We start from the raw sequence: 14,124 nt of genomic DNA on the forward strand, positions 1-14,124 counted from the left end.
GAGACTGCAGCACGGCTGCTGTTCCCGGATAACCAAGGATCCCTAAAGACCTGGTTTATCATTACGGGTTTGCAAAGGTGGAGATTTGCATTTTCCCTATTATGCTTGCCCTGCTGCGCTGCTTCCCAGATCACGTTCTCTCTTTTAAGAATAAAGTAGTGCTGGGCACTAACTGCTTGTTAAAAGCTATTTCAAATCATAATCTCTTTTGCTCTTGGACAAAATAAACATGCCTCATCCTGGAGATCATTCTATTGCAAAAGATAAGCAAAATGGGCCAGTTATCAGTGCTAATTATCCTATAAAGGCCATTCCGTACTGATGCAATATATACAGTCAGGCCACGGAAGCCTGTTTTTTTTCTAAAGCATTAATAATGCATAGGCATGCTGCTCTTTCTAGTCTCAGCCAGATGCCTCTGTATTATGAGCCTGCTCTCACTAATATATTCTCTGGTAGAGGAAAAGAGGATTAATCACATGGAGGGAGCGGCAGGAATATATATATTTTAATAATTCTCTGTTTTCTGTTCTCGGCATTTGTTTGCATTTAAACACGAGGACAGGGATGGGAAGGGGCTGCCTGTCAGCCTGCTGGCTTTTCTCTCTCCTCCTCCAGGGTTGCTCCTGAGGTACAGTACAGCAGGGTGTTAGGGCTTCTGAGACCTTCTTCCCCGTAAACAGCTCCCCTGAAGTCAAATGTTATCTGTAGATTTGCATCTCAGCCCTGCTATCAACTCACTATTTATCCACGCTCCAGCCATATAATAGCTTTCCTTTTGGGCTAGTGAGCTGTTAAATGGATTGGCTCAGTGGCTGGGAAAAAAGAATATATGTGATTACATTTACAAGCACCGTTCACATACCCGTTTAAAAACCTCCATTTTTATCAGTAAAGTGCAGGAAAGAACTCAAATAATTAAATCGGAGAGTGAGAACAAACAGGAGTGTCTGACTCCGGCTCTGCCATGCCAAAGGAGCATCTCACCACTGCCAAAAGGGTCTCACTATCTCCTTCCCTGCCCCTGCCTCTGTACTTCTACCAGGTACCTTGAGCTCCTGCTACCTGGAAAACCAATTTCACCCACTAAAATGGCAGAAAACTTTCACAGCAAAGAAATGAAAATAAGTAAGCGAGGTTAGTGAGGAAAAGCTGGTTGGATTAATGCCAGAGAGGAAGGAGGTTGCTGAGGAGTTAGCATATATTAGCAAAGAAAGGCTGGAGGAGAGGCAGGAGGACATGGAAAGGACAGGAGGATGGGCAGAGCTGCGTCAGGGGTGGCTCAGGGCACCATGGTACAGCACCATTGCCCGCATGGTTTCATGCTCTACTTAAGCAAATGCTAATCTGTGTTTCTGCAAAAGCCTTCCCACCACTTCCCTTGCACCATCACCTACCACGGGGCTGCTTCACAGCCAGACAGGTCAACAGGCATTAGACAGCCAGAAACCAACCTGAAAAATACATTAGTTTTAAGTCAGTTCCCTGATGTGGAGCATGTGAGTGCATGAGTGTGGTGAGGACACCAGGGAGGCAGCGAGAACATGGCTGAGAACCAGGGAGCTCCACAAAACCCGCTTTTCCGTCAATCGCCAGTGCAGACTGAGGCTGACTCAGGTTAATTAAGAAACTGCACCCTGGCTCTCCACCCTGGCGGCTGGGGCCTTCTGTCCTGAGATTCCTGTGCTTACAGCTGCTTCTGAACTATATTTAATGGAACTTGAACAACGAATCACAGAACGGTTGAGGTTGCAAGGGGCCTCTGGAGGTCACCTTGTCCAACCTCCCTGCTCAGTCAGGACCGCCTACAGCCAGTTGCACAGGATGAATATATCCAAGGAGGGAGGCTTCACAACCTCCCTGGGAAACCTATTCACAAACATAATATGAATGACACAAGTGCACACGCAAGCTCTCTTGTACAAGGAATTTTAAGGAAGATCTCAAACTTTAGCATGTGGGATACTCCATTTCATCACAATGCATGGACTCTGGTGTCTAGTTGTCCTTTTATACAGTAAGGCAGCAGAGCCTGCTCTGCCACACCACTTTAAAATGACCTCAGTAAGTGCTGGTACAGTCACCGTCTGCCTGAATGAAGATACCTCCTCCACGCCCTGAGGGGTACTCCCCTCTCCCTGACCCTGCAATGAGCCAGCACAGGAGCTTACCTGGCAGAAAGCAATTATCTTTCTCTGCCAGGTCAGTTTTCTGCCAGTTCAGTTTCCTGAGCTGACTTACCCCATGGTCAGATAAGCATCAGTGCCAGCAACCAGGCACGCAAGAGGGACTGGGAAAGCACACCAGATGAAACACCTGGTTAGAGATGCTTAGCTATTGTGCAACCACAGCTTGTGCTGTTCAGGGGAGTACTAGTAAAACTCTCAGCCACAGAAAACTTAAAATCACTAGATATTAATACTGCACAAAGGAATTCTGCAGACCCATTAACTTGCATTTTGAAAGCCTCATAAGGAAGGCCAGGATGATGGAAGTGCTAAATATTTTGCATGATCCCATCTATAAGGGGATGCATGCAGCTTTTCTGTAATCACTCATGTCCTTGTTACTGATGGCAACAATCTGCTCTCCCACAACAGGAAAGGCAGAGGTGCTTTTCCTCATCTTCCCCAGCTGTGCAGGGGCTCTGCCAGGCTGAGGTGATGACTGCTGCAGAGGGGCACTGTCCTCCGTGAGGCACTGTCCTCCGTGAGGAGGAGATCCCCTGTGCCCTTGGATGCTTCATGCACCGGCTGTTACATTGCTATTAATTACCGAAAGCTTTCTTCTGAGCAAGGGCTATGTTCTCCACGAGTCCTTGTGCTTGGCGGAAAGAGCCAGGTATCCCGCTTCCCCAGTCATAGGCCTCCTTTGGACGTTTTCCACTCCTTGGTCACCTCAGCTGGTGGAAGCTGGTGTGCAGCTCTGTCACCATGAGCCTCCTTCTGAAGGCTGGTCCCAGGGCTGAGAGTGGCTAAGGCTCCCCAGAGAATTGGCATGTTCAGAGTCACTCACAGTGGATTTAATTTCCTGGCAAGACATTTACAATTTGGGTCTGTGTGATGCACAGTAAATCTTAAAAGGATAAATGCATGACAGGTGTAAATCATTTTGATGTTGCAGCCTTCTACCAGAGACAAATTATTCCCTTCATCTGAGTCAGTAGAAGAAAATCTGCAGCCATGACCCAAGCCCACAGCTGAAAATTGTGAAGGAAATATTCAGCAGTTTAAACAGGCAGAACTCCAGGTCCTTCTAGTATTTTCTGAAAAACAAGAGAAAAAAGGACTAGATCGCCAGGTGGTGCCAGGACAGCCGTGGACGAATGCTGGTGCACCAGCTAAGGCCTGGCTGGTAAGTGAACAGCACCTCAGAAAAAGCTGTAAAACTGAAATAGTGCCCCATGCAGGTGAGAGAAATGGGTGTTGGTGATGCATACACTGCAAAAAGGCACCGGGGTTAAGGAAAAACTTGCCTTGTGTGCCTCAGCAAACAAACTATTCCTATTTTATCGCCCGCCTTGCAGTAATGGCACCAGGCTTCCTTTCAGTGGCAATGAAGAATTTTAATATTTCCATTGTGTTAACAAAGGACACCTTTTAGGACAACTTCCAAGAATCCTTGCTGGAATTTCCAAGCTCTCCTTCTGTCACCGCTGGCAGAGGTGATCACCCTGAGCTGCATCACTGTGGGGTCCCCTCCTTGCCCGGCTGGCGCAGCCCCACCTCGGCGGAGCTGGGTGGAGCCACGCTGGCTCCGTGCTCTGCTGCTGCCTACACAAGGAAAATAGCGCCTGCTATGAACTGATTTAAAGCTGATTTAATTAAACTGATACCAATCTCGCTAATGTAAATACAAAACAAGAAAAATATGTATCCCTGCTTTAACTCCTGCATAACGTTGCAAATGGGTGGTAAACAGAAGGTTGAAGGGAGGGAGAGCTGGCTTGTGCATGTTTAACTTGGGAGGCTGCATTTAGTGTTTGATTTGCAGTTAGGCAAAGTAAGCTTCTGCCCAGCATTGGCAGAAGGTAGGACAGCAAAAAGACAAATTTGCAACAGTGAAACTGTTCTTATTATTTCTGTTAAAACTGGCAAAAATTAAATTCTCAATCGATTTTAGTGTGAAATTAGAAAGTTACGTGGAAAAGGTAGAAGAAAAGATGGAGGTACCTGTGCTGATTTAACTGCACTTATCCTTCACCAGAGGAGCACAGGTAGGGTGGCGTGTGGAGGAAGCCCTGATGTGGAGCAGGAGCTGGGTCTGGGAGGAGGCAGGAGAGGCAGGGATGGGCAGCACTGGCGATGCTTTGGGGAGAGGCTGGGCTGCCTGAGCTCAGGGGGTCGTGTATTGCCAGCTGGAAGGATGTGGTGGGAATTGCTGTCATAGATCCACCCCGGGGCTGGTCAGACTCTCAGAAATGCTTCTCATCTTGGCGTCAGGTCCTGGGCTAGGTCAATATTTCAGATATATGAGGTCCTCTCTGCTGCTTCCCTGAAACCATGGAGACTCGATTAAAAAGTGTGTACACAGAAATGGAAAGTGGACACTCACAGACTTTCTACTGCACTGTCTGGGATGAGGTATTGTAGGAAGCAACACATCTTGTTCCTCAAAGAGCATCTGCTGTGCTCTCCAGACAGGCTCCTCATGCCAAATGCACCGTATGGGAAGTTTGATTCATTGACCAGACGTGCCGGGGAATGGGAGATGCCGCAGGACAGGTTCCCCTGTGAGTGCTGGGAAGGACAGATCACATGGGCTGTGCCACTGATGTGGAGGTCAGAGGAGCATGCAGGATGGGTTGAGTCTGTGTGGCCAACAGATTTCCTTGCCACTCATCAAAGTGAGCTAACTCATAGTACTCATTATTTATTCAGGTACTGAAGCAGTTCTGTCGTTGGGTTTGTCGTTGGGTTTACCGGCTCCTGCCTGCTCCTTTGGTGCAGCTCCAGAGGAGGAAGGGGATGCTCCAACGGGGCTGCACTGCACGGTCCCAGCGCTCAACAGCTCCTTCCTTCTGCTGCTGAGGGCAGTGTTGGCATGGTCCATTGCCTGGCCATGTTATTATGGCCTGAAGTGGAACTACAATGTGTGTCTCTCGCCAAGATAAGCCTCACCTGATTCAGTGATGCTCAGTGGTGCTTCCTGTCCTTATTTTCAAGTCAGATTTGGCAGATACAGCTGCCACATTGGTATCAGCCCATGACATACCCATATGAAAATCCAGAATCAGAAATGAGTTGCTGCATATTCCAACCAAGGAGAAAAGGGGGGAGTTTGAGGCCTTTTTAATTGCTAGAGTGAGTGAAATACTACGGACTGAAAATTTACTAGTTCAGATGATCCTAACTTGTCTAGCCAGGCCGAAAAACTGAGGCAGCCACCTACCATCACCCACCGAATTTGTAGCCGAGCTAGATATAAAACACTAAATGCGTGAAGGTATTTTCCCTGGTGTTTCCCAGGCTGACTATGAAAAGGGTGTATTAACTTCAGCACAGAGCAATGCTAGTGGTGGCTGCTCAGTTCCTGACTTGGAGCTGACTTGTATCCGTGCAGTTTGGGTATATCCCCTGTGGCACGGAAGAAACAGATCCGTCTACAAAAGATTGGACAGATAGGACAGATTTCTGGTCTTGCACCTTATCTGTTAATTTAGGCTTTATCCCCATTGCAGGCGGGGTATTCAGAAGAGCCTGGCATTGTCGGCAAACTAACACTTGAATATCTATTGTCATAACTGGTTATGATAGAGAAGACTCATACCTTATTCTGCAATAAAATACAAAGACAGCATACAGGCTGGGGAAGTCATATGCTTACTTAAAGTCTAAGCAGTAGCACGTCAGAGGAGCCATACAATTAAATGATTTCACTCTTTCCTCCTTCTATTTAGCAATCAATGAAAGTTCTCCCTCCAGGGAAAAGCTGGATGAAGGGGGAGCGCTAAGCCCATTGTTTTGCCTGGAGTGCCAAAAAGAAATACATCATGATTTATATGTTAATGAGCAAGTCTCGTTAGGCAATGCATTCTGCAAGGTGTTGCAATGGGGGACGGGGAGGTTGATCCGTCAGAGGAAATTAATTCATCATCAAAGTGAGACAGGGAGCTCCCTGGTGAGAGCTGTAAATAGGGCATTGGGAGAGTGACAGAGTGCTGGGTGGCATGTCCCCCCCGTTAGCGCTCCCATTGACAGTCCCGCCACCGCCTGCTCTCAGGCTCCAGCTCATGCACATTATTTATAAGGCATTTCACATTCCTGGTTGGTATCCAGTCAATGTTGGTTTCAATTAGAATAAACGCTTATTGATTGAGAGGAGATGGACCGGCTGATTAGCTCCTTGGGAAGCGGAGCACGCTTGGGGGAGGGCAGGCTGAGCTCCTCGCAGAGGCAGGAGTGCACAGGGCTCTGAAAATCTATCATGGAGGAGAACCCTTCTAGATTAAATCAATTCATTGAAGAGTCCATCTAATAAAGACAAATGGCTAACTTCATTAAGGAATTAATGATAGGCCTGATAAAAACCCCAGTGGGAGTTCTATTGACTCCGGCAAGCTTCGGATCCAGCCCAATATTTGCCTTCAAGCAGTGGTTCCCAACTTTTGTTTAGGCTACTGAAAGATATGTGCATATAACCAGGCAGTAATCGGAGCAGACACACTATGTCTGTCCTTGAACTGTAGATGGAAAACTGTAGATGGAAACCAAGCATCTTTGAACTAGAATAGAACTGCTGACGAAAAAAGACAAACATCTTTATTTACATTAACAAGGACATTTTTTTAGATACTATGGAGAAGAGTCTTAGCCGGACAAATGCTCTGGGAGCATGAAATCGCAGCACATTTTCCCTTTCCCAGTCCTGCATGTGTTATCTCGAACACAGCAAGATCTAGACGCCGTGATTGACTTTCCTGCATGTTTGGGCATCTGAAACATTTAACTCCCTGGTAGTCCCATGCTATGTATGACACACTGCTGGTCTGATGACACACACTTCTCCTGCTCGGAAGAACAGTGGCGGGTTGCCTGCATTTATTCAAATCATTTACACACGATTAAGCTGGTAGGATCTTTACCTGTGTGCTATCCGGGATCGGGGGGTGCGCGGCCTCCTGCCGTGCCCCACCGCCGCGAAGGGCCTGGGGGCGCCGCCTCTGCTTGCCGTAAGGAGGAGCCGGGGACACTCGCCTGCTGCGTGCGGCAGCGTTCCCCTCCTGTGGCCGGGACCGGGCGGTGCAGCTCTGAGCGAGCGGGGCGGGCAGGGAGCGCGGGCAGGGCGGGCAGGGCGGGCAGGGAGGGCAGGCAGGGCGGGCAGGGAGCGCAGGCAGGGCGGGCAGGGCGGGCAGGGAGCGCAGGCAGGGCGGGCAGGGAGCGCAGGCAGGGCGGCTCTGAGCGGGCAGGGAGCGCAGGCAGGGCGGGCAGGGCGGGCAGGCAGGGCGGGGCGGGCAGGGAGCGCAGGCAGGGCGGGCAGGGAGGGCAGGGAGCGCAGGCAGGGCGGCTCTGAGCGGGCAGGGAGCGCAGGCAGGGCGGGCAGGGCGGGCAGGCAGGGCGGGGCGGGCAGGGAGCGCAGGCAGGGCGGGCAGGGCGGGCAGGGAGCGCAGGCAGGGCGGGCAGGGAGCGCAGGCAGGGCGGCTCTGAGCGGGCAGGGAGCGCAGGCAGGGCGGGCAGGCAGGGCGGGGCGGGCAGGGAGCGCAGGCAGGGCGGGCAGGGCGGGCAGGGAGCGCAGGCAGGGCGGGCAGGGAGCGCAGGCAGGGCGGCTCTGAGCGGGCAGGGAGCGCAGGCAGGGCGGGCAGGGCGGGCAGGGAGCGCAGGCAGGGCGGGCAGGGAGCGCAGGCAGGGCGGCTCTGAGCGGGCAGGGAGGGCAGGGAGGGCGGGCAGGGCGGGCAGGGAGCGCAGGCAGGGCGGGCAGGGAGCGCAGGCAGGGCGGGCAGGGCGGGCAGGGAGCGCAGGCAGGGCGGGCAGGGAGCGCAGGCAGGGCGGCTCTGAGCGGGCAGGGAGCGCAGGCAGGGCGGGGCGGGCAGGGCGGGGCGGGCAGGGAGCGCAGGCAGGGCGGGGCGGGCAGGGCGGGGCGGGCAGGGAGCGCAGGCAGGGCGGGGCGGGCAGGGAGCGCAGGCAGGGCGGGCAGGGAGGGCAGGGAGCGCAGGCAGGGCGGGGCGGGCAGGGAGCGCAGGCAGGGTGGGCAGGGAGGGCAGGCAGGCAGGGCGGGCAGGGAGGGCAGGCAGGCAGGGCAGGGCGGGCAGGGCATCTCTGAGCAGTGCAAGCAGGGAGTGCAGGCAGGGCAGCACAGGCAGCGCGGCTCTGAGCGAGGCGGGCAGGGAGCACAGGCAGGGCGGCTCTGAGCAGGGCAGGCAGGGAGTGCAGGCAGGGCAGCACAGGCAGGGCGGCTCTGAGCAGGGCAGGCAGGGAGTGCAGGCAGGGCAGCACAGGCAGGGTGGCTCTGAGCAGGGCAGGCAGGGAGTGCAGGCAGGGCAGCACAGGCAGGGCGGCTCTGAGCAGGGCAGGCGGGGTGGCTGAGAATAGCACAGGCAGCCGGTCTGGGCCCCAGGGCAGTGCAGGGGCTGTATTGTGAAGGATGGCTGAGGTGGAGCTGGGGGGTCCTGTAGGTCCTGGGATGTTGTGTCCTGCCCTGGGCAAGGAGAGGAGGGGTGAGGGATGGTGGGAAGGGAGATGAAGTGCTGGGAGGGCAGTACAGAGGGACGTGCTGAGGAGACAGGGCACTGAGAAGTGATGGATGGAGGGACAGTTACATTTTTAAACATGACTTTTCTTTTTTTACCTCCTTTCCCAATCCCTTCTGTCATTTGAAGAGTGCACATCCCTTTGGGTTCGTGGCCAGTCTGTACTTGGACCAGTGCTGTGATTTGTGGGCTAAGGCCTGGATGCTGAAGTGGCTGATCTGTGGGCTGCAAAACCTCCTCCCTCTCCCTGATGAGAGTTTCCCCATCCTAGGGGCAGCGTGACCTTGCCAAGCACAAAAAGCAAGTGCTCAGTGGGATCAAAAGAGAAAGACATCTGCATGAGTCTCTAACACCAGTGAATCCACAGGAATAGCAATTCTGTAAATGATTGATGAGTCCCTTCATTATTCATGCCTGTGTCAGGTGCTGCCAGGGGGAGTCCCACTGCAACCCACCATTGCTTGCGTGCTGCCTCGCCAGAGCTGCTGCTGCTGCCACATGTGCAAATGCTCACGGGATGTGCTTTCTGTGCAGTTTTGCTTTGCCAAATGCCAGATGAAACATCAGTGGCACAAAAGTGCTGCTGAGACACACTGCCTTTTTATGGGTCTTTTTTGCCATGGACAATTACTGGACAGGTATCAAGGTTAAACAGAATCAGGATATTCAGTATGAGCAGCTTGTGTTGGAGGCCACGCAGCATGCTATGCAGGAGGACAGCCTGAAGGATAATAATGATGTGTTCTAGTGGTTAATATCTAGCAAAGGTCTACCATTCTGTCTGCAGCCAGCAATAGTCAGGACATTCCCTTGGAGTCCACACACAGAGGAGCAGGAGTCAGATCATTTGGGCTGGACTTCCCCTTACTTCAAGGACTTTCACATCTGGCCTAAGCCTCTGGAGATGAGGGTGGGATGCTCTGCCCAGGAGGGATGTTCACGCTGACCTCTGTGGCTCTTGTACCCTGCAGCTGGAGCCCTAATTACCCACATCAGTATCTCAGCCCACCCTGCTGGAAGTCTTATCACAGAGTACAGGGATTCTTCAGGAACACTCCTTCCGATGTAGGACGATGTAATTATTATTGTCATCAGAGAAGGGAATGACTAATAAGGACCTTCATTTCATTCATCCTTCACTCCATGGCTTTGAAGACAACTTTAAAAGGCATAATTAAGTAGCTCAAGTGCTAAAACTGCCTTGGCTCTTTTAGTTAATTTCTTTCCAATATTAAGACATAAAGTGGACAATAATTTCCCAGCAGGCCAACCTCTCCACCCTTAATGAGCTCATGGAGCTTACATCTGTCTGCTCTCCCATTTTGCTCTTGCTGTGCTTTTCTACCTGTTGTTCCCTTTTTTCCCCACTGATGCCAGTGATATTTCCCAGAAGAGGCAACTGCCCCATTTCCATCGCACTCCAGTGACTCTTTGCAGAGTAGTCTTCACACCTACAGCAGAATGCTGGTTTTTGGTGGCCATCTGCATCTACATTAAAGATTAGCCTGATTTGGCAAGAGACTCACCACTGAGTTTTTTCACCACTTTGGTAGGGCATAGGATATTTTCCAGTCTTTCTGGGCCTGCAGAGGGAAAAGCTGGACATCAGCACAGGTGACTGTGGCAGTTGCTCTCCTGTTACCTTAACCAACCATCCCTGATGTGACCCCATGAGCTGGCACCATTACACTGTCTTTTTTCTTAAAATATTCTACTTAAAACATTTCCACACAGTTGAAAGTTGGCTTTTTTTTCCTGTGAAGATGACTAGCATAGGGAGAAGTCCTGTGTAACACAGCCATCAGGCTTTCAGAGCATGACCATGATTTCCTGCCCCTTCCCAACTCAGCAATGTTCACACCATCAACCGCCACCAAGGGGGTTGCCCGGCACAGCCACAGTGTGGGTGGAAGCAGGGCAAGGGCTGCATTCGCTCTCCCATCCCCACCTCCCCAACGGGGAATGCGCGATGGCGGCATGGCAGCTCGGCCCTGCAGCACTGTAACGCACTTCACAGCGGCAGCAGTGTTGGTCAGTGCAGCATCAGCCACGGGCGAGTGGGAGCCTGTGCCTGCAGCCGGCCCGCCCCAGCTGCAGCAGCCCCACGGAGTCTCTGCTGGGAGAGGTTCGTGCAGCCCAGGCAGCCACTTCAGCAAGGATGGAGCTTTGTGCTATGGGTTGCATCTGAAATCTGCCTTGGTAAATGAAATTTGCAGATGGGAACTTTCTGAGCTGCCCAGAAGAAAAGCTCATGTCTGTGCAAAACTTAGTAATAGTGCTTAGTAATACCAGTACAAGACTTTGCTGCTCTTGGTAATATCTTACCACCTGGCTATAAGGAACTCTTTAAATATGAATTTAGACAGAAGCTAATAAGATTTTCTCCACTCAATTAGCATTTATAAAAACACTAAATTTTTTTTGTTAAAACCCCCTATATTAATTACCTAATTCTTTACAGACAGTCAAATTCTATATATGCTTTGTGATTAAACTGCTAAAAAAATAAGGTGGCAATTTTCAAAAGTACAAGAAATCTATGTGCATCCTTCACTTAAACTCAGTACAGTCATCACTATGATTAATGTATATATAGGTGAGAGAAGGAACGTAGCTTAGAGGGGCGTATACCTACACTGGTTACTAAAATGCTTTTCAGCAAATCTAGTAAGATGATAATATTGGTGGCTGAAAAAAGAGCAGGTATATTTATAAACTTCTGCATGAAGAAGAGGTAAATCAATTATAATCATGCGCTTAGAATTGCAGAAATGTCAGGTATATGTGCCTTTGTCTAACATATATGTATATGTGTGTATACAACATACATAGCATACAGATTATAGTTGTGTGTTATATACACAGCATATAGATTATATATGTGTGTTATATACATATAATATACATTATATGACTCTAAAATAGCAAAAAGTGTAATTTCCATAGGTCTAAATTTCAGCTGGTGGAACAATACATGCACTAGCAACTCCATCACTTTCCAGGAGAGGGCAGTCACATATGTCCACAGGGTTTATAAGCGGTGTGAAAAGTCAGCATACATAGAGAAACGGGCCATCTTAAAAATCTGAATATTTGTTTCTGCTTTCATGGCCTTACTGATTGCAGCGCTGCTTTCAGACTAAAACATGTCCCCAGACATTCTGAACCGCCAGTCTGAGGTCAAAAATACTCTCCCTAACGCTACAGCCAAAGTTTTCACAGGCAGAGACCTCCTGAACAGTCTCATTAAGCAGCTGACAGATATTAAAGTGCTGTATAAAGCTCAATATAAATACCGTAGAGCAGGTGGTCAGTGGACATTTCCCATTACCATGCTTCTTTGGAAAGTCTGCGCGTGTGCTTGTGGAAGAAGGACTGTGTTGCACCTTCCCTGCAGCCCAAGCCTCCTGGCAGCATGTTGGTAACAGTCCAAATAGCAGCAACATCACTGGGAATCATCTGAAAGGTGCTATTAGTCTCTTTTGTTATGCTAATGCCAGGTGGAAGTCAACACAAATATTAATTGCAAACCTGTTCAGTCGAAGTGCTTTGAGCCAAGCAGGCATCGTAATTCATATGAGAAGCTTTGTGTTTTATTTCAATTAACTCAACAAGAAAGGCAATTGAAATGAAATGTTTTCAGTTGTGTTCTCCAGAGCTAATCAGCCGCTCATTATCTTTAATCACACCGGCACTGCTGTTCTTCTTTTCCAGTGCTCTGATAGACAGATGGAGCAGGAGTGTGCGGTGGCGAGTGCTGCAGGTGGGGTGAGCGCAGCAAGGCGAGGGTGAGAGGGGACAGAAATCTGGTGTCCATGTGGAGAAAGCTGAGGCCTGTCACCAGACCCAAAGGCACCATCACTGGCACCCACAAGATGAGCAGATCCAGCTGTGGCAGATCCTGCCATTTCAGCAGCCTGTGCTGCAATGGTGTTGGACTGAACAGTGAACGTGCTCCAGGAGGCTGTGTGGGCCTGTGCTGCCACCAGGAAGGTGGGTCCTGGCCCTCCCTCATCCACTTCATCCTCGCAAGGCTTTGGCAACTTTATAGGTGACACTGCACTCAGAGGTGCTCAGATCCTAATGCATGGTTGCAAAATGGTAACTTGCCTTCTGAAGGGCCAGTCAAGGCAAAAGGACCTGGTTTGGCTGGGTCTCCTTGCCAGCTCCCTCCAGGCCTGCAGCAGGCAGCACGCTCCTGGACATGAGCACCTCTGGTCTGCCCAGAAGCAGACCCAGCACCTAAATCCCTCTACAGCGCTAACTCTGGGGAGGCGATGGCAGCACTGGGGCTCTCTTGAGACTCTAGCCCAGTCCAAGGGGCCTCTTTCCCTCTGCGTGCCATGCAAGGGCCCTCCGTGCTTCTCCAGGTGCACAGCCAGCATCCCTGGGCTGACCAGAACCCGCACCCACTTATCTACAAAAATGTAAGATTTTGAATCCTTAAGAAAATATTTATAGCTGGCGACTGCATCCAGTTCATTATTTTCCCACATCTTCTTTTCTTGTCAGCAGGAGGTGGCTAAAGAGAGGAAGAACAACCCTGTTAGTTCTTGTAACTTTTGGATACTGAGCCCAAAAAGCCTTTTCTACCTTGAAGTCATGGTTTTCTGTTGTCTTGCTTCTCTGACTGCTTCATAAAACCCCCATGTCCAATACTGATGTGTCTGTCTCCTTGTCGTGGTTTTAGCTGGGATACAGTTCATTTTCCTCACTGCGGCTGGCACAGTGCTGTGCTTTGGACTTAGTATGAAAACAAGGTTGATAACACACCGATGTTTTGGTTGTTGCTGGGCAGTGCTTGTGCTAGTCCAGGACTTTTCTGACTTCCCATGCTCTGCCGGGTGCACAAGAAGCCGGGAGGGGAGGGGGCACAGACAAGAGAGTGGATCCAAACTGGCCGAAGGGATATTCCATATCATGTGACGTCATGCCCAGTATGTTACCTGGGAGGGGCTGGCTGGCGGGGGAGGCAGCAATCACGGCTTGGGGACCAGCAGCGTTGGTCAGCAGGTGGTGAGCGGTTGCATCACTTGTTTGGGATTTTTCTCTCCTCTCAAGGTTTCATATCTCTCTCTCTCATTATTTTCCTTTTCATTACATTATTATTATTATTATTATTATTATTATTATTATTATTATTACTGTTTTATTTTAATTATTAAACTGTTCTTATATCAATTCACAAGTTTTCTCACTTTTACCCTCCCGATTCTCTCCCCCGTCCCACAGGAGTGGGGGGAGTGAGCGAGTGGCCGCGTGGTGTTTAGTTGTTGACTGGGGCTAAACCACAACACTCCTTTATGTGTTCTTCATCACTGATTTAATAACCTGTGCCACCTCACTGGTTGTATTAGTGCCCATGTTTTGGGAGTAATTTTAGAAACATCAAGTATCTATAGGAGTCTCAGAATTTCAAGGTTTGATAGTTTCCCTCA

The 14,124-nt window shown here is 50.3% G+C and overlaps 1 long non-coding RNA gene across 1 annotated transcript; it reads right to left on the reverse strand.

Moving 5' to 3' along the window:
- Positions 1 to 2,719: 2,719 nt before the first annotated feature.
- On the reverse strand, positions 2,720 to 7,275 carry LOC135314939 (uncharacterized). Its single transcript, XR_010374358.1, has 3 exons — positions 7,085 to 7,275; positions 4,173 to 4,494; positions 2,720 to 3,265 (listed from the first exon to the last, which is right to left on the reverse strand). It is a non-coding gene; the product is annotated as an uncharacterized LOC135314939 (long non-coding RNA).
- Between the last annotated feature and the right edge of the window lie 6,849 nt (positions 7,276 to 14,124).

The sequence above is a fragment of the Phalacrocorax carbo genome, chromosome 9 (assembly GCF_963921805.1).
Source record: "Phalacrocorax carbo chromosome 9, bPhaCar2.1, whole genome shotgun sequence".
Taxonomy (NCBI): Eukaryota; Metazoa; Chordata; class Aves; order Suliformes; family Phalacrocoracidae; genus Phalacrocorax; species Phalacrocorax carbo.